We start from the raw sequence: 18,913 nt of genomic DNA on the forward strand, positions 1-18,913 counted from the left end.
TTTCTGGCCACCTCGGGGAAGCCGGAGAACAACCCAAGACTCCTCCTATTCTCTAGCCCACCTCCACTCGTCTGCGTCTCCCTTGTGCCCTCTTCCCTCTTCTCTCTCCTTCCTACCCTGTGGAGCCAAGGTTGATGTTGGGGGTGGGGGTCCAGGCTCAATGCAGTGCACCCAGCAGATGCCAGCTGCAGGCGTGTTCAGTGAATTCACGAATGATGTCCATCATAGCCAGCTATCACAGACCTGGGATACCCTCAGGGTAGACATCCTTTCACTCCCCAGCTCCCACTGTTACCTCAAAGGAAAAAAAATCATTTTCTGTCCCACAGAGATACACAGCCACCATGCCTCTTCCTACCCACCGCTCCCATCCAGGCAGAAAAGGAAGTGGTGTCAACTGAGGGAGTGATGAGGAGTAGCTTTTTCTATTGTCATCCTCTTCCCCTTATTAGAGGGTTCCTGGAAGTCCCCACCTCTTCCACGAAGCTCTCAGGGAGTGATCACAGTGACTGTGGCTCTGCCTGGCTTTGCCCATTCTGAGCTGAATGTGTACTTCTCCATGTCATGGAAAACTGCCTTCTGATTTTCCAATTAGCTGTTCCAACACCAAACAGCAGTCAACTGCTCCTCTTTGGCTTTGGGGTGAGGGAGCTGCACTGACTCCGATGACATTCTCTTGAGTTTGCCCTCTCTGAACTCACACACTATCCTGGAGGAGAGAGAAGTTTCGTGATGGAGGGGGTGGGGGAAACAGAGAACCAAATTAGCCAGGCTGGGATTGAACATTTGCTGTAGCTAATCCACTTGTGAATACTCTGCAGCTAATTATATGCAGTGTAAATACCTTGACAGCCTGTTTGTGTGTGCCTGTAAATTCAGCCATCTCCTCCCCCAAGTGTGCCCTGCCTGCTGCCTTGGCAGAGCCCAGTGTCTGATAAAGGGAGGCAACCTGAGAAAAGGGAGAGAGCCCTAGACATCAGTCCTGTGTTCCAGTCCTAACCTCTCTAGGCCTCAGTTTCCCCAGGTATACACTAAGATCCCTCTCTCCCAGAGACGCTGAGAGAAGTGGAGTAATAACAGCTGACACCGCATGCCAGGCACTGTGTATGTGTTAACTATTTAATCCTCATACCTACTACATGAGACAGGGCTATCATTCTCACGGAGATGTTGTGACTCACTTGGCTGCTGAGGGGCAAACTGAGCTTTGACCTCAGTAGCTTGGCTGGGCGATTTTGCCCTCTCCCACTGTTCTTTACCGAAGAGGCGCACGGGCCCAGATACCTAGGAATGTTTCCACAAGAAGTGCTCTTTGTTCCCTTTGCAGACGAAGAGAACAATACTCTGGCCCCCAAATTGCACCAAGGGTGAGGGGACAGGAGAGCTAGACTGTTAGAGCTAAGATGAGCCATAGGGCACAGGATGAACCTGAGGCCAGGCTCTCTGGAGCTTGGTGGTCAGCACCCAGCTGCCAAGTCTTGGGTTCCACCCAAGATCATTCTGAGGTCACTTCCCACTAGAAAGAAAAATTATTTTTGCCTCAAAGAAAACCTAGCCCTTGGGCCCCAGGAGGTTTCAGGAACTCGCTGCTGAGCACCAGGCTGCATCACCAGCCAGGGGCCAGGGAACCAGGGGCTCCAGGCATTGACCAAACAGGGCAGCTGCAGTTTGTTGTCATAGCATGTTACTAGAAAGCTCTCCCATCTCCTCCTGCCACTAGCTCGCCTCCGGCGAGTGACAGCCTGGAAGAGGAGAGAGGGAAGGAGAAAGAGAGGAAGAGTCTTTGCTAGATGGTGTCATTGCCTTGCAAGAGAAATTGTCTCTGAAAATTATACAGTGGCAGGTATTGATTCAATCTCAGAGCAAGACGCTTTCTGGTCATGTGGGGGATGGATGACTGGGAGGGGACGAGGAACGGGAGAGTTATGACCCCGCTGAAAGACCAGTTTATTAATTCGGGCTCTAACAAATAGCCAATTAATGGCTCCAGCTGCTAATTAGTAGGCAGTGAACTCCTGTTATAAACTGTGGTGGCTCAAGACTGGTGATATTGCAATCCCATGACACCCTTGGAAAAAAGGGGCCCTGTAGACATATGTCACTCAGGGTGTGTAGCCCACACCACTCCCTCCTCATCTCACACCCCCAGCAGGCCTTCTGCTAGTAGAAAGCAGGTGGTGTGAGAGCAGGGACCTTGTCTATGTGTTCACCATTCATTGATTCAACAAATATTTAATGAGTGCTTACCATGTGCCAGGCACTGCCCTAGGCACTGCAGACTCAATATTAACAAACCACACAAGAATCCCTGCCTTCATGGAAGCTGTAAGCTAGTGAAGAGACAGACCATGGGCTACACAAATGGGGAAAATATAGTATTTGGCTAGTACAGAGTCTGAAGGAGAACACTAAAGATAGGGAAAGGAGCAGGAAATGTTAAGAGCTGAACTGATGGAGAAGGTATCCAGAAAGACCCCACTAACATTTGAGTCATGACCTTAAAGAGGACAGGGACCTAACCACACCAGTATCTATGGGGAGGACATTGCAGAGAGAGGGGACGGTGAGGACAAAAGTCCTGAGGTGGTGAGGAAGATGTGGCTGCTGCTGAGAAGGTGAGGGACGAGTAGGAGGAGCTGAGATCAGAGAGATTTAGGGGGCAGGTCTTTGGGTCTTGGGATTATCTATCACAGGATGTTGGGTTTACTCTGAGCCTAATAAGAGCTGTGACCGGGTCTTGAGCAGAGCAGGGAAGGGATCTAACTAACTTAGCAGGCTCACTCTGGCTGTGCAAGGAAGGGGGTGCCACAGTATCCCCAGCAGCTGGCACAGTACCTGGCCAGTAGTAGGTGCTCAGTAAATGCGTATCATATGAGTCGATGAATGAATCTGTTATCCTATCTGGTCCTTAAAATGTTCCTGTGAGGTAAGTTACAACACGTGGCCCCCTCCATTTGACAGATGTGAAGAATGCGGTGAGCAGACATTTGCTGACTAGCTTAACAGGGCGTGACGGAAGTCACCGGTTCTAGAATGTTGGATGTTGAGAAGAATGCAAAGGAAACAGGAGTCCCTCTCCCACTTCTGGCCACTATGTCACGACCACACCCTGATTCACTGTGTGACCTTCCCCTTTTGGCCTCTGGATTCTCATTTCCACAACCAGCAAATGTGCCGGGATCACCTCTGAGATTTTTCACAGCACCAGACTCCAAAGCCTTTGAACTCTCTCCAAGGCCTGATATCTGGAGCCACCATTTCCCAAGTGAGGGTCACCTGGGCTTCCTTTGTCTATGCTAATGTTGGAAAAGGGGAGATTTTGTTTAACTTTTTTGAGTTGATGGCTCAGTAGATCACAAGTTATTTTGTTTTAATACTGACTTTAAAATATATGGTCTTCCCACTCTGAGCAGATATTAGAAACACTGGTTTACCAGGCTCTGCTTCCCCACTGGGTGGGTCTGGGAAGAAGGAAATGGGTTGGAAAAGTGGAGTTCTTCTGACTATTCATTAACTTAACAAGTATTCATTGAGCCAAGCATTGCGCCTATCTCATCTGGGGCACCCCATTGAGCTGGAGGCACCCTACAGATAAAGGTACAGCCCTGCTCTCAGATAGCCCAAGTCTGATGGAGGAGACAGCCCTGGCCCTAAGGGCCTGCAGTCTGATGGGGGAAGACTGCTATTATAGGGTTATAGATCCTGGAATAAAAATCGAGCCAGGCTATAGATCTAGGGACAGATACACTGCAACAGCAACCAAGTGTTCGCTACATGGGCAAAGGTGAAGAGGATGGAGAACTAGGAGGGTACTAGGTGGTTACTCTGGCTTCTAGGCTCTTACTGAAAGCTTTTTGTTTTTTCTAGACAACATCCCACTCTGTTGCCCAGGTGTAGTCAGAGCTCACTGCAGCCGCAAACCCTCAGGTTCAAGTGGTCCTCCCACCTCAGCCTCCCAAGCAGTTGGGACCGCTGGCCCACACCACCACGTCTGGCTAATTTTTATTTTTTTGTAGCAACGAGGTCTGTCTGCATCACCCAAGCTGGTCTTGAACCCCTGGCCTCAAGCAATCCTTCCACTTTGGCCTTCCACAGTGCTGTTATTACAGGCAAGAGCCACTATACCCGGCCTCCTATCCTTTGTTTAAGCCTAGTTGCCTGAAGCCTTCCAAATTTCGGCGAAGCCCAAGGGAAGTAGCCTGATGTTTTTTTGGGCATTTTCTCCTAATGCAAATGTCTTTCTGGGCTCCTGGGAACGAGGCCTGTTTGAAGGAGATACTGTGAAGCTGGCATGCAGCCGTTGGCACCCACAGGGAAGAGCACGCTCTCTCTGGAAGCCAGGCTCCACCCCAGCAAGAAGTCCCAGCCCCATCTGACTCCACTGGCCTCCCCTAGGGAGATACCTCTGACTAAGGAGACTGCAGGACACCTAGAGATCAGCTCCTCTCCAAGGGCCTCACCTGCTACTCTGGCCTGGTGGATGACACCCCCTCACCCCAGGCTTAGAGTGGGCATTCGTCCACTGTGCTCTATTTCCATGTGTGCTGTGAGCTCAAGGGTAGAGTGTCCTACTCATGTCCAGACCACTCACAGTGTCCAGTGCCAAGCTAAACAGAAAGTAGCTATTTGATTTATGCTCATTAAAATGAACTAGGGCAGGGTGCGGTGGCTCACGCCTGTGTTCCCAACACTTCCAGAGGCCAAGGTGGAAGGATTGCCTGAGCTCAGGAGTTTGAAACCAGCTTGGACAACATAGTAAGACCTGATTTCTAAAAAAAATAAAAAAATTAGCTAGGCATGGCGTCGTGCACCTGCGGTCACACCTACTCGGGAGGCTGAGATGGGAGGATTCCCTTGAGTCCAGGAGGTCAAGGCTGCAGTGAGCCATGATCACACCACTGCTACTCAGCCTAGGTGACAGAGTGAGACCCTGTCTCAAAAAAAAATAAATAATAAAATGAACTGAGTTGGTTAACTGACCAACTCAAACAAAAGTAGGCTTTGGGGAAGACCTAAATTTCGGGGATAACGGAGCCCCAAATTATCCACACAGTATGTAGGTTAGGGACAAATACAAATAATGAAGATATAAGAAGAAATGTTTAAGTTATGTGCAGGCTAAAGGAAAACTGATTCTCGGGGAAGGGCAGAAGGCAGGTGAGGCCCAGAACTCCTGGGAAACCCCTGTGTAAACAAGTGGCAGCGGGCAGGGACCCCCACTGCTGCCTCCTTCCGGGATGCTGTCTGGGAGGAGAGGTCTGAATCAGGTGCGTTCCTGGAGGCACTGGGGGCTCTGCCAGGCTGAGGGTGGCTCTGTCCTCTGGCATCTGCTCCCGGGCCTCAGCAGCCCCAATGGAAAGCATCAAGTTTCGCTGAGCTGGTCTTTCTCACTTTCTCCCCGGAGCTCCTCGGGAAGCAGGATCAAATGTTCTCTAGCTTGAAAAGCCCGGCTGGGGTGTGAGGGGAAAGGAGCAGGGGAGGAGAGGGGGCCAATCTGCGGTATTGGGAGGGGAGGGGCCGGGGCCGGGGCCGGGCCCCAGGGACAGGGCCCGTGACTCTCCTTGTTCCCTTTCTGTTTAACCCTCCCAGCCAATTCTTTTTCCTTTAGCCATTACCTCTTTTTGATCCATGTAAAAGGGGGTAAGGGGTGGGAAATCTGGCGTAGACTCGGAGGCGTTCAGCACGCCCGCGACCGCTGTGTGGCATAAACTCCAGGGGGCGCTATTCACATAGGATACGACAGGCTTGGCTCCCACCTGCCACCCCCAGTGCAACGTGGGGGCCCTGCTGCCACTCCCTCGGCTCTGACCTGACCCCAGGACAAGCTGGCAGGTCATCCTACTGTGTACCTCACTTCCCTCGCTCCTTCTCTTCCCAACCCACCCTCAAACCTCCGCCCCCAATTCCTGACTTGGCCCCTCACCCTCCAGGTCACCCTTGGTCTGGCCCCCATTCCTGCAGGGTTCAGAGACTGGGGGAAGGAGCCATCGCCGTTCTCCCGCGCATGCTCGCTGTGAGAACAGAGCTGTGAGCCCTGGGGACTCGCTGCCCTTTTGATTAACTCGTCTTATTATGTGGCTCTCCCAGCTCTCCTTGGGGATCCTCCATGCCCACCATCCCAGGGAGCCTTTGGGATCCATGCCTGGTACAGGCTTGGAAGGAACCCCCAGGGACCAGCCCACTCAGTCACTAAAGGATGGTCTGGCCTGCTCATCTGTCCCCTTTTTTATCCCCTAACCCAGGCATCCCCAAACTACGGCCCACGGGCCGCATGGGGCCCCCTGAGGCCATTTATCCAGCCCCCCGCCACACTTCAGGAAGGGGCACCTCTTTCATTGGTGGTCAGTGAGAGGAGCACAGTATGTGGCGGCCCTCCAACAGTCTGAGGGACAGTGAACTGGCCCCCTGTGTAAAAAGTTTGGGGACGCCTGCCCTAACCCAAGACTTATCTGAAGAAGGGTGCTACAATTCATAAGCAACAGATGCCCAGCATAAAGGCCATTTGCTTTTATGCTTTGTCATCTTCATTTTAGAGATGGGCAACTGAGGAACAGAGAGGTTCAGTCACACGCATCTGGTAAGTTGTGTTCAATCAAACTAGAGAATCTGGCTCCAGAGACAGAGTCTATACTCTTTACTCCTTCTTGGTACCACCTGTCACGTAGAAGGCAGACCAAAAGCTGGCACACTAGAGCTGCACTGCCCAAAGCATAGCTACTAGTGGCTATTTATGTCAGTTGCTCAGTCACACTGGCAACATTTCAAGTGCTCACAGTTACCCTCGTGGTTACCTGTTGGACAACGAAGATGTAGAATGTTTCTCTCATCACAGTAGTTTTATTGGACAGCAGTGCTCAGGAGTCCTTAATTTTCATTCCAGCACTGCTTACTAGCTGGGCAACCATGGGCCGGCCACCTAACCTCTCTGTATCTCAGGTCGTTTACCTGAAAAACAGTGGTAAGAACAGTGCAAGGCTCATACCTGTAATCCCAGCAATTTGGGAGCCCGAGGTGGGAGGATTGCTTGAGCCCAGGAGTTCAAGACCAGCCTGGGCCACATAAGGAGACCTCATCTCTGTGAATCAATTTAAAAAATCTAGCCAGCCATGGTGACACACACCTGTAGTGCCAACTACTTGGGAGGCTGAGGCAGGAGAACTCCTTGAGCCCAGCAGGTCAAGGCTGCAGTGAACCATGATCAAGTCACTATACTCCAGCCTGTGCAACAGAGTGAGAACTGTCTCAAAAAATAATAATAATAATAGTGCCAACCTAGCTGGGCACGGTGGCTTATGCCTATAATCCCAGCACTTTGGGAGACTGAGGTGGGCAGATCATAAGGTCAGGAGATCAAGACCATCCTAGCCAACAACTAAAAATACAAAAATTAGCTGGGTGTGGTGGCACATGCTTGTAGTCCTAGCTACTCAGGAGGCTGAGGCAGGAGAATCACTTGAACCAGGGAGTTGGAGGTGGCAGTGATCTGAGATGATGCCACTGCACTCCAGCCTGGTGACAGAGCAAGACTTCATCTCAAAAAAAAAAAAAAAAAAAAAAAAAAAAGAATAGTGCCAACCTCATAGGGCTGTTAGAAGAATTAAATGAGAAAATGTATATGGAGCATGCAAGGCACAGTGCGTGACATATAGTAAGCATACTAAACATTATTCGTTTTGCTAGGAATCATAATGAAATCCTTTATTTAGCAAAGTGGGTAACTAAAAACCAGAGAAACTAAGGAACTGCCTCAAAGTCACACAGCAAATTAAATGCCAGAAGCGGAGGCTACTAATTCTTTTTACTCCACCACATGGCCTAATGATAGCACTACAGCCAATAAAGGACTTCCGAATCTGACCCTCCCAAAAATGTTGTAAGGTGGTTAAATGAGGTTTTATCGACCTCAGTGTACAGATTAAGAAAACGAGGAGCGTGGTGCAGCGGCTCATGCCTGTAAGCACAGAACTTTGGGAGGCTGAGGTGGAGAGGCAATTTGAAGTCCGCACAGGGCAATGAAGTTAGTATGAGGTGACAGAGGCTGGGTACCAACCCATCCTAGTGGAGCAGATATGACATGACCCATTTAGTGTGTCTTACCCAGTAAAATGGAACTTCTGTCAAGGAGGATCTTTGTTGTGTTCATTGCTGTATCCCACATACCTTAAAGGGTGCCTGGTAATCAAGTCATTGTTGACAGAGTGGATGTCCATTTTTCAGATAAAGATGGTAAGGCTCAGAGATGTGAAGGACTGTGTCCAAGATAGGATTTATTTATACGAGAGAAATTTACTGAGCATCTACTTTGGGTTTGGGTGTCGAGTCTCTCTGACTCCAATTCCTGGGCTTCCCTTCAACACCTCCCTCTCCAAACCCCATTCCACAAAGCGGGCGGTGGGACTGCTCTGACTCCATTCTGTACCCGCTGCATGGAAGTGCTCCTCTGTCTTTGGTTGACCTGGCAAGGAGAGGTCTGAGAAGCCTTAAATTAAGGTTCAGGCCTGAGTTGTGCAGCCAGGATCTATGCTGAAGTTTTGTTTTGTGTTTTCCCTTTGCACAAAACAGTAATGACCTTCCATCTTCCATCCCAAGAAAAGAACTGAAGTCAGTGTCTGAGTCTGGGTTTTTTGGGGGTGGGAGTTTGTCTTAAGTAGCCTTGGGTTTTGTTGTCAAAGCAGAGGGATGCCCCAACTCAGTTAAGTTTAAGAGGTGGAGGTCTCCTGATGGAGAGTGAAGTGGAAGGAGAAGGGAGATGGGGCCTCCCCAAGCTGGGAAGTGACAGAGCTGGGGCCTTTGTGTGCCTCTGGCCTGCAGTGGCAGATGGGGTTGTTTGTGTGCTGAGGTGCTAAGGGTCTTCAGGGCCCACTTGTGGTCGTTGAGAGGGCTACTGTGAAGACCTCTCCAGGGCAGTGGGGCCTGCCTGAGGCCTGACCCAGGGTTCAGGAGCCACAGCAACAGGAATTAATTACCATGGCAACCACAGGCACAGGGCCTCTTTTCCTGGGTCCCAGATTCTTGTGACCCTAGAGAATCCCCCTAAATATAACTAAGTCTGATTTCTCAGCACTGTGGCAATTGGAGATTTGGGATCAGAATTTATTTGACTTAAAAAAAAAAAAAAAACAGTATGACATTTATTGCATGCGGATCTTGCAGAGTAAATTCAAACCCACTCCAATGCAGAGGGATCTAAGGGCCTCTGGATGAAGGGGTCTGAGCTGAGAGGCACACGCAGGAGACCCCCCGGAGGACTGGTCAGGCAAGCAAACCCCATGTGAGGCCTGACTGCCCCTCACATGGGGGAGGTTGCAGGGGAAACACAGAAAGAGCTTATTTTTTTTTAAAAAAACTGTATTTGAAAATAACATTCATTTATTTCTGATTGTAAAAATAATACATGCTGCTTGCAGAAAACTGGAAACAGAAACATATAAAAACAGAAATGTAAATCACCTGTAATCCCATCACCCATGACAATCATTAAAATGGTATTATCGATCCTTTCCATTTTTATTCTATACACAGCTTTTTACATAATCAAGATGATATTAACATTATTTATATAATTTATATTCAATCTATAGAGGACAACAGGTCCCTGAGCTCTACATGATGAACAAATGAGCAAATGAGGAACACACACATAGATTCTCTCCAACACATGCTTACATGTTCATTTGCACAGACCGTGGGGAATGGAACACGAGAAAGAACATTAAACAGTAATAAGTACCAACCTGCTACTCAACAGCATCATGACCCTGAGGACCCCTCTGGGCCTCAGTTTCTTTTCTTTTTTTTTTTTTTTTTTTTTTTGAGACAGTCTCACTCTGTCGCCAGGCATCAGGCTGGAGTGCAGTGACACAATCTCAGCTCACTGTAACCTCCGCCTCCTGGGTTCAAGCAATTCTCCTGCCTCAGCCTCCTGAGTAGCTGGGACTACAGGCCCACGTCACCATGCCCAGCTAATTTTTTTTTGTTTTTTTAGTAGAGATGGGGTTTCACCATGTTGGCCAGGATGGTCTCAATCTCTTGATCCACCCGCCTCCGCCTTCCCTTCACTTTCTTTTCTTTTTTCTTTTTCTTTGAGATAAGTTTGCTCTGTCACCCAGGCTAGAGTGCAGCAGTGAGATCCCAGTTCACTTCAGCTTCAGACTCCTGGACTCAAGTGATCCTCCCACCTCAGCCTCCAAAATAGCTGGGACCACAGGTGCATGCCACCACACCCAGCTAATATTTTAAATGTTTTGTAGAGGCAGGGTCTCCCTGTGTTGCCCACACTTGTCTTGATTTTGAGGGGACCACTTCAGCCTGAGGGTCTGAGACTGCAGTGAGCTGTGATTGCACCATTGCATTCCAGCCTGGGCAACACAGTGAGACCTTGGCTCAAAAAAAAGAAAAAAATAGTGCCTATCTCATAAGGCTGTTAGAAGGATTAAATGGGAAAATGGGAGGATCACTGCATGCCTCTGTCCAAGGCCTTCTTTGCTTGCCCACATAGCAGCCAGAAGGGGCAGGGACCCCGAGGTCCCCAGGAGCAGCCCTCAGACAGTGACCCACAGGAGCTGCATAAATACCAGCTCCCTCCCCGCTCAGGCAGGATGTCCAAGAGGTTCCCCAGTGAGACTGAGCTCCAGCTCCCCATGGTGGTAACTGGATAAATACTGCACCTCTTATGGGCTTCCTTCCCTCCCCTGTCTCACTTCCCCATTCCCCTGTGGGTGTTTCCCGGAGTCACCAAATATCACTTGCCCTACAATTCTTGTCTTAGGGCCTTCTTCTGGGAAAATCACCCAAGACATCAGGTTACGACGGGTGCCAGGAAAATGAAATGACAAGGGGGTGGAGAATGAGGGGTGATATCACTTTAGGCAGGGTACACAGGGAAGGTCTCTCTGGGAAGTTGAGTGAAGTGAGGGAGTGAGACAGGTGAAAAGCTGGAGGCAAGGGCGTTTTAGATGGAAGGGGCAGCAGGTACAAAGGCCCTGAGGTAGAAACCCCTGGAGGAGTGGGATGTTAATGACACCACCCAGCCAGCCTGTGGAGGATTCCTGGAGAGAGTCTATGCAAACTGTAAGCCCTGGGCACTAGTCAGCATTGGGGTGCTTTAGATCCCCTCTTGCATGACGGCTCTCTTCAGAGACACGCTCAGCCTCCTGTCCAGCCTTGGCTGCCATACCCGGCACCTCCCCCTCTGTGCTCACCCAGCCTATTTGGCCTGGAGCAGGGCTTGGTTTTTCCAATAACTCATTAGTGCAGCTTTTGTCATGACTGAAGAAACAAAATCCCCAACAAGAAAACCGCATTCAGCAGCATTACAGGTTATTTATGAGGGAATGCAAAGCAGCCTGGCATGGGAGAAGCCTAGGGAGGCAGGAGGGCTCTCTGGGTGGGGGGCTGCGACATCGTGGATCTGCCTGGTGCCAGCCACCAATGCCTCTGCCCAACAGATACCATCCCCTCTCTCTTGCCCCCACCACCTCGAAGCCAGCCATGAGTCACCACTGCTCTAGCCACTTGATTGAATTTCACCTATCCAACCAAGGCTTCATTCATTCATTTATATAATCATTTATTCATTCAAACACACATTGAAGGCCTACTATGTGCTAGGCATTAGCTGGTGTTAGCATTTATGGTTCATGGAGATGAATCAGCAACTGTGTACTCTAAGTCATAGCAGCTCACAAGCTGGCAGCGTCTCTTCTCCGTTTCATGCTCAGGCTGCAAAGCAAGACCTTTCCCCCAGGGAGATGATTGTTGAACGCTTACCAAGACACCACTGTAGCAGGCCCTGGTGTCTCAGGACACACAAAGTCAAACTGTAAGGACTGACAGTCTAAAACAGAGAAGCTCATTTGTCCAATTTATGGTGTAACATAGTCTGGCCCACCCAGATTTGTGGGCCCCAAAGCCGTATGCAGCTACTACATAATCACCTTTGCAACCTGGGAGCACACCGGTAACAGAGAAATCAGTTCTATCATTCGAGACCTAGGAAGCCGTAACCAAGGAGGCGCGTCTGAGGCTGAGGCTTTAAGGTGAGATGTCCGTCTGAAGGGAGGGTGTTCCAGGTGGTGGGGACAGTTTAAACAAAGGTCTGGAGGGAGGCCAAGCAGGGTATGTTTACCCCACCTAGATTAAAATCCCGTAGGAGGGAGTTTTTCCCACTCGTTACCTGCCCAATCATACGAGCAAAAGTGAACTGCTTTCTGGAGGAAAAAATTGATACAGCAAAAGCTGGGCTGTCAGGGAAGGGCTGCTGTGTGAACACGAGGTACTGAGAGATAAGGACACCTCTCCTCTGCCTTGCTTCTCCTCCAAGCCTCCCCTCATCACCATTCCTTCTCGAGGAAAGGCCTGACCTGCAGGAAAAATGGCTGCAGTGTGTGAAAGGGGCAGCCAAGAGGCCACCATTGACCCACCCTCAACACCACCGCCATCGGCACAACCAGCGCAGGCCATGATATATAACCACAGCAGTACAGTGATGACAGTGACCCACAGTGGCCACTCCCTGTGGGGCTCACTGGCACTGCTACTTGGCCCCTACAGGCCCACAGGCACAGGCGCAGCTTATAGACACCAGGACAGACACCCAAATAGACCAAATGCTCCAAGGACTCCAGCCACCTTTACTGAACGTCACAGGAGGGCGGGATAGAATTCATCTGAGAAGCAGGTTTCCTGATGAAGACTTCACACCTGCTGCCTCCTGACTCTGGAAGTTAGCTGGGGCTCCCTGCTGTGTCCGTGCCCACACACATGTACACACACATGTGCAGAGGCAACAGCACATCCAGGATGCAGCACCATGGAATGTCACACTGTTCAGCTTGAGCTAGGAGAGGCATGGGGGAGGCCTCAGTCTATCAGCCCCAACCACTCTTCCCAGGTCTGGTGAGCCGGTGCCGGCCCATACCTGGCCTGCATCCTCCCAACCACCCTGCTGACCTCACCCAATTGCCTGACGAGGGACTGCGCTGCCCACTGGTTAAAGGCAGCCTCCCACTCTCCTTTCCCAATCCATTGCTGGAGGACGGCTATACTCCACCTTTGTAGAACACTCCATAGTCCTCAAAGGACAGTCACGTACTGGCTCATGTCACCGTGGGAACCCCGTGATGTGATTAGGGTCTCCAGTCTATAGAAGAGGAAACTGAGGTTCTGAGTGGCTGGAGATGTAAACACAAGCACCACTAATCCTAATAACTAAGCTTTACAGGGTCCGCGTGCAGCGCTATCTTCCTCCATCCTCATTGCAGCCCATTAAGACGTGCTGTGGTTATCCGCACTTTCCAGCAGAGGACCCTCAGCACCGAGTTCACTGTGAGCTCCAGGATCTCCATAGGTTGGCCCAGGGCCTTGGCCCCCACTTTTATCCTTTTCACACTGCCCCCTCATGAGCTCATCCATCCCATGGTTCCGATTACCATAACTCAGTGACCCGCAGACAGCGCGGTGTGGGGCCAGGAGCTTTGCTCTGGAGTCAGACTGCCAGCTTCTTAGCTGTGTGACCTTAAGCAGGTTACATCACCTCTCTGTGTTCCAGTTTCCTTGTCCATAAAACAAGGCTAACAATAGTAAAAATCACAGCAAATTCTTCCAGAGTACTTATTTTTTGAGAGGCACTATTCTACACCAATTACAAGTATTAACTCTTGAATCTTCACCACATCCAGTGAGGTAGGCCCTTAGCCCAGCCAGGAGCTCTGCCTGCACTTGGTAATTATTTAGCCATCATGAGCTGTATCTTCTGGCTGAGCCCCCTGAGACTGCCCACCTCTCTGCTTAAAACACAATCCCAGCCAGGCGCGGTGGCTCACTCATGTAATCCCAGCACTTTGGGAGGCCGAGGCAGGTGGATCATGAGGTTAGGAGTTCAAGACCAGCCTGGCCAAGATGGTGAAACCCCATCTCTACTAAAAATACAAAAAAATAGCCGGGCATGGTGGTGGGCGCCAGGAATCCCAGCTACTGAGGAGTCTGAGGCAGGGAATTCCTTGAACCCGGGAGGTGGAGGTTGCAGTGAGCCAAGATCTCACCACTGCACTCCAGCCTGGGCAACAGAGCAAGACTCCGACTCAAAAAATAAAAATTAAAAATAAAAATTAAAAAGCCCACAACTCCCTTCCTTCTCCCGTGTTTCTCATCTCAGTGAATGGCTGGTCACGCCTTCATTACCCAGGCAGAAGCCTGGAACCTAACCCTGGGCTCTTCCTTTCCTCTTCAAATGCACGTTCAACTTCAGCAGCTCTGCCTCCTCCAGCTGTCATCTCCATCCTTCCATCCATTGCCTCTTCCCATCGCTGAAGCTTCGGTGCAGCCCTGCTCATTTCTCCCCTAGATTATGCAACGGCTTCCTGCTTCCAGCCCACACATGCTACAAGCCAACCCCCTGTGCTGGCAGAGGAGATTTCTGAATCACAAATCCACTGAAAATCCCTCTGTGTCCCTCCACAGCCTCCAGGATCAAGTTCAGACACTCCAGCTTAGCACCAGGGCTTGTGGGATTTGGGCCCGCCTTCCTCCCCTCCGCTCCCCGCCCACACACTGCAATATGGCCACTAGGGTCATGCCAGTTCATTCCTCTGGCCCTTTGCATGTGCGATTTGCACAGTCTGGAGTGTCCTCCCCATCCTCCTTCATCTGACCAGCCCCCTACATCCCTCATGACTCAGCTCAGGCAACATCTCTTCCCAGAAGTCTTGCTGGAGTTCCACTAAATGCTTCTCCTTCATGTTCCTAGAATAATACTCTTAACTCACTGAAATTGTAATGACATTATCTGTGTGTTATCCCACCAAACACAGATGTTGCCTGGAGGCAGATGGTTAAAAGCAGGCCTGGCAGTCAGATGGTCACAGGTGCTGATTCCAGCTCTACCATTTACTAATGGTGTGATCTTGGGCAAGTTACTTTACCTCTTTGAGTCTCAGCTTTCCGGTCTCCAGTGACAAGAGGTTAATGGCCGACCACAGAAAGTGGTTTGAGAATCTTGATGCAGCAGGAAAAGTGCCAGGCATGGTGTCTAGCTCAATCCAAGCGCTCAATAAATGTTACCTATTATTATCTAATGCAAGATTCTGTCTTACTCATCTTCCTATTACTATTGCCAAAAATATGGCCAGCCATGTGCCAGATAGTTAATGCCTTTTGAACTGAATCAAAGTGAAATAACCTGGAGCCAGTTTCTGTCTGAATCAGGGTTTCTAAGTTTCAAGCAACAGAAATCACACTGGCTGTTTTAAGCAGAAAAGGAATTTACAAAGGAAATCAGGTAGTTCACACAATCTCTGGGAGGACCAGGGGACTTAGCCTGGAAACCACAGTCAGGAACAGTGTCCAAATGACACCCTAGACCTGTTGCTGTGGATGCCCATTTATCCCCACAACTGGCACAGACTCTGCAGCCTGTACTAATGACACTGGGCACTGAACTGTAGAGATCGTCCCTAACATTTGGGAGGCTCTGGGAGAGAAGATAAATGGAGGCTCTCACACTTTATATCAAAGTATTTCAAAATTACAGCACTCACAATCTATTAAATGAAATTCCAGCTACTTGGATTTCAAGGAGGATCTGTTCCTGTTACAACGGTTGCATAAGAAGTGCCGAAACCTGATGGTATCAAACTAACAATTACTGTGCTCCTAGAGTCTGTGGATCAGGAAGTCAGGTCCTGAGTGGCTTGTCTCTGCCCCGTAATGCTGAGGCCTCGGCTGGAGGGTTCAGAGGCTGGGAACTGGAAGCATCTGTAGGCTTACTCACTCACATGTCTGGGGGAGTTGACTGGAGGCCTCAGTTCCTCTCCACGTGTTTCTCCACGAGGACAGGTCTGGGCTTCCTCACAGCATGATGGATGGATTCCACGGGCAAGTTTCCTAAGAAAGAGACACCCATAAGAAGCTGGATTGCCTTTTATGACCTAGCATCCAAAGTCAGGCGGTACCACTTCTGTCACACTCTATTCATCAAAGCAGTCACAACGTGCTTCCCAGATGCAAGGGGAGTGGAAGTAGACTCTGCCTCTTGGTGGGAAATGTAAAGATCTGAAAGAACAAGCGAGATGACACGCCGCCGTTACCGTTTTTAGAAAACGCAATCTTCCACAGAGTCTACACCTTGACACATAAACCTTTGTAACAGCCAGGAAGGTCAGGTTCAGACTTAGAATCCTCAGAACTGTACCACGAAAGAGTGGTGCTGGGAATCTACCTCCAGCCCCGGCCCCTTCTCTTTCTTCCTTTTGTTTGGCCCTGCAGGGGGTCTCTGTGCTTGCAGTGTAGACACTCCCACCTACAGACCCAAGCTCTCTTCACGTCCCCCACAAACATCTGCCCCTGGGCTGCCTCTCAGGCTTTAGGGAACACCACTGCAGTGTGATCTACCTTAGGAAGACAGATTCAGGAAAGAGGCCTGTACAGGCCCTGGAAGTGGGCATGGGGCCATTTGGACAAGAAAGCTGGGATCCTGATTCTCAAAGCATGATGTAGAAGTGGAGGTGGGGGCTGGGCGCGGTGGCTCACACCTATAGTCCCAGCACTTTGGGAGGCCGAGGCGGGTGGATCACAAGGTCAAGAGATCGAGACCATCCTGGTCAACATGGTAAAACCCTGTCTCTACTAAAAATACAAAAAAAAATTTAGCTGGGCATGGTGGCACACGGCTGTAGTCCCAGCTACTCAGGAGGCTGAGGCAGGAAAATTGCTTGAACCCAGGAGGCAGAGGTTGTGGTGAGCCAACATCGCACCATTGCACTCCAGCCTGGGTAATAAGAGCGAAACTCAAAAAAAAAAAAAAAAAAAGTGGAGGCGTGGGCTCTGGGTAGGCATGTGCCTTGGTCCCACAGATTCCTGGCCCTGACGGGAGGAGTGTGGCTGGAGGAGGACCAGAGTAGGACTCTATAAATACGTGGGCCAAAGCAGGGGCTCCCCTTGCCCAGGTCTAAGGGGTGGTGTTACTCCTTGAACTTCTTCCATCACAGCCTCTGGAAGTTGGGTGCTTCTGCTGCTACACTCACCCAAATAGAGACCATGCTCCTTCAAGACTTATCTGGACACATTTGTCTGGGGCAGCCTAAGTTACATACCTGGTATAAGGGAGCCCAGGAAAGTGAGCTTCTGGCTTCTACTTAGAGGAAAGGCAGACACATAAGATATGGAGGTTCCAAATAAAGAAAGAAGGTTGAAAAGCCCCAGGCAACCAAGAGGAATGGCAGATATCTGCTGCAGTCCACTCCTTGGCTGCCCGACCTCAACATATACCCTTCTTCCTTCTCAGACTTACCCACCATGATGGCCACCACCACAATGCAACATGGTGTCATTTTTCCCCACAATGAAAACTTGCCCTTTTCCTCAAAGGGGGGCAACCCATGTCCATATCAGTCATGACAGCCGGATAACCAGGAAGATCCATTCTCCCTCTACTTCTGTCATGATTCCATTTTGAAATTCTACAATCTAGGCAATAAATTGCAAATATAACTATCAAAAAAATATCCTTATATAAAAATAATGGGGAGCGAGGATGGGAGAAATAAGGACATTTTGTTAAAAGAGATAAATATATCCATAAGAAAAGCAAGGAATACACTCTGGGCGGAGACTATAGTTCTCGTTTCTGCAACTGATCACAGGCTATAGTTGGTATTTGTCATTTCATTCCATGTCCCATTTGTCTTCAAGAGTACCTCAGCTGGTCAGAGGTCTTTATCTGGTGGGGTCATCTTAACCTTCTTTCTGGAGAAGGCTGAGCCTTGGATGGTGCTGCCTGTTTGGGGTTGGTATGGCCTTCCATTATCTTTTGCCACCTGACCTAGAACCACATGTCCTTCAAGTCCTGTTCGTCCCTGCCCCCATTGTTTCTCATTCATAATTAGGGTAACTCATCCCAGCCAACACTATGATCTCCCTTTTTTTATGACGAAGTAAAAGGGCCTAGTGACAAACTCACCTTCCGGTTCAATGTCTTGCAGTGGAAGCATTCCTACCTTGTTTTCTAAACCAGTAAAGCCTGGAGTCATGCGGATGGGAAGGAAAAGACTCACAAGTGGGTCTTTGGGTAAAAGAATGGAGAGATCTGGGCTGGGACCATGAATTTGAATTTCATCGGTGCATTGAAACCAAGATCATGGATGCGACGACCCAGAGAACATAAAGATGAAGACAAGGAGAGAGCTAGAGACAGTCCCTGGGGAACGTTGCCTACACTTGCTCTCAGCCAAAAGGCCGAAAAGTGATGGGAACACTGCCTTGTAAGAGTCTAGCACGGGAGGCGGGAGCCTGGGGGAACCCGTGAAGTTGGGTGGCCATTTTACCAGAGTCCAACTCTCTCTTTAATGACGTTCTCCAACCCTGGGCAGCAGCATCACATCCTGTACCTAGAGGCAGGCATGTCAAGAGTTCACACTCCTTGGATGAAGCTCACCTCCCTTCAGTCATGCTTTGGACCCAGTGTTGCAACGTAGCATTCCTCAGGAGGTTTCCTTCCCTGGATCCAAAATCCCCAGAAAATCTAGTCAAGAAATCTGAAAAGTGGGAAAAAGTATTACAATTCTCCTGTGAGAATTAGAGCTTCGTAATCAACATAGAGATGTTACTCGTTCAAAAGAGTCAAGTGATGTCAAGTTGAAATCGAGAGCCAGAAACCCTGATATGTGGCATTGAAGGTTAAAGTCGACATTTCTAGGAGCTGGGACTAGAGTTCATAGGCAAGAATGTCACCATCTAATCGGTCAGTCTTCCTGACTGGGAGTTGCTGCCCTTCTATCTATGCGTGTTTGTGGCCCTGTCTGCTGCCAATGGTGAGTCATTCTTACAAATAAAATAAATATTAATAAGTTATAAGCATAGTATGCTTAACACAAATCCCGTGAACAATATTTTGAGAAATAAGTTTTGGAAGCAAAAT

Source organism: Saimiri boliviensis, chromosome 4, assembly GCF_048565385.1.
Source record: "Saimiri boliviensis isolate mSaiBol1 chromosome 4, mSaiBol1.pri, whole genome shotgun sequence".
In the NCBI taxonomy this organism is placed as follows: Eukaryota; Metazoa; Chordata; class Mammalia; order Primates; family Cebidae; genus Saimiri; species Saimiri boliviensis.